This window comes from Eulemur rufifrons, chromosome 30, assembly GCF_041146395.1.
Source record: "Eulemur rufifrons isolate Redbay chromosome 30, OSU_ERuf_1, whole genome shotgun sequence".
Classification (NCBI taxonomy): domain Eukaryota; kingdom Metazoa; phylum Chordata; class Mammalia; order Primates; family Lemuridae; genus Eulemur; species Eulemur rufifrons.
In genome coordinates, this window is record NC_091012.1 from 60873710 (window position 1) to 60875610 (window position 1901).

Genomic DNA, 1901 nt, shown 5'->3' on the forward strand with positions numbered 1-1901 from the left:
CATGTACTGAGGGCCTATTCTGTAGCAGATACTGTTCTCTAAGCACTGAAAGACTTACCAATGAACATGACAGACAGGAATCTCCTCTCAGAGCTTAGTTTTGAGATGGTGGAGACAGAAAATGACCAATCAAACTGACAAATAGAAAGTAGCCTTGGATACCTGGCAGCAGGATGCTGGGTGGCGTCAGGTAAAGATGGTGGCCGCTGGGCCTCAGGTAACCATGGAGAAAGAACTTCATAGCACGATTCTATGTAATGCATACAAAAAGGAGCTATTTACCACCAACAATGGCTATAAATCCATGCAGAAAAAAACTTCAGAGTAATTAGAAGATTCAGAGCTTAAAAGATGAAATCACATCTGAGAAGCTAATTGGGGTGAAACTGTGGATTACAACTGGGCCAAGGGAAAAATTTACTGCAGCTGAGTTTGAAGTCCTGAAGAAGTACCTTGACAGTGGTGGTGATATCCCTGTGGTGCTAAGAGAAGGTGGAGAATCTAGGTCTGATACCAATATCAACTATTTACTAGAAGAATATGCAATCATGGTTAATAATGATGCTGTTGTTAGAAATGTGTATTACAAGTATTTCCATCCTAAAGAAATTCTAGTTTCCAATGGAGTCTTGAACAGGGAAATTAGCCAAGCTGCAGGAAAGAACATGCCTGGAATCATTGATGAGGAAAGCAGAGGCAACAATGCCCAGGCTCTCACCTTTGTCTATCCTTTTGGTAACACACTGAGTGTCATGAAACCAGCAGTGGCTGTTCTGTCTACAGGCTCTGTCTGCTTCCTACTTAACAGAACCATTCTGGCTTTCTATCACTCAAAGAGCCAAGGTGGGAAGCTGGCAGTGCTTGGCTCATGGCACACATTCACTGACCAATATTTGGATAAAGAAGAAAACAGCAAAATCATGAATGTTGTTTTCCAGTGGTTCATGACAGAAGATATCCAACTAAACCAGAATGATGCTGAGGACCCTGAGATTTCGGACTACATCATGCTGCTCAACACAGCCACCCTGTCAGAGCACCTTCGAGTGTGTCTCCAGGAGGGCAAGGAGAACTCACAGGACTTTACCACCCTCTTTGACCTGTCCATTTACCAGCAGGATACCACCTCCCTCCTCAAGATCATCAAGGCTCACAAGCAGCTAAACGTGAAACATGAACTACTCCAGCTCATCCAACCTCAGTTTGAGACACCACTGCCAGCCTTTCAACCTGCAGTTTTCCCACTTAGTTCCAGGGAATTACCACCTCCTCCTCTGAAGCTATTTGACTCAGATGACACATTCTCTTCTGAGAAGGTACAGCTTGCTCAGATTACCAATAAGTGTACTGAAGATCTGGAATTCTATATCAGGAAGTGTGGTGACATTCTTGGAGTAACCAGTAAACTACAAAGGACCAAGAAGATGCCAAACATATCCTTGAGCACATCTTCTTCCAAGAGGTGGAGTTTAAGAAATTGAACCAGGAACATGACATTGATACAAGTGAAACAGCATTCCAGAACAATTTCTGAGGACTGTGCCTCTTGAAGCATTTTCTGCCTCCTGACTCTTCTGTCTTTGTAATCTATTTTTGAATTGTTCCTCAACTCCTTATCAAAATTGTCTATACACTCTTTCCTCTATGAGCTGTGGAAGGTCTGTGCACTTTCTATAGGTATAAGATTTCTAATTTATAAAATCCTTATGTAGGACACACTCCATTTTTAATTAAATCTATGTTGAATCTGTACTCCAAAAAAACTGACAAATAAGTCATTTCATAATCTGTTAAGTGCCACAAAGAAAATAAAACAGGAAAAGGTGATAGTGATTGAGTGGAGTGGGTGTGGTGGTATAATAGAAGGCTACATCAGATAAGGTGGTCAAGGAACATCTCTC

At 41.8% G+C, this 1901-nt stretch overlaps 1 pseudogene; it reads left to right on the top strand.

Moving 5' to 3' along the window:
• Positions 1 to 223: 223 nt before the first annotated feature.
• LOC138378678 (intraflagellar transport protein 52 homolog pseudogene) lies at positions 224 to 1534 on the top strand (annotated as a pseudogene).
• The last annotated feature ends 367 nt before the right edge of the window (positions 1535 to 1901 follow it).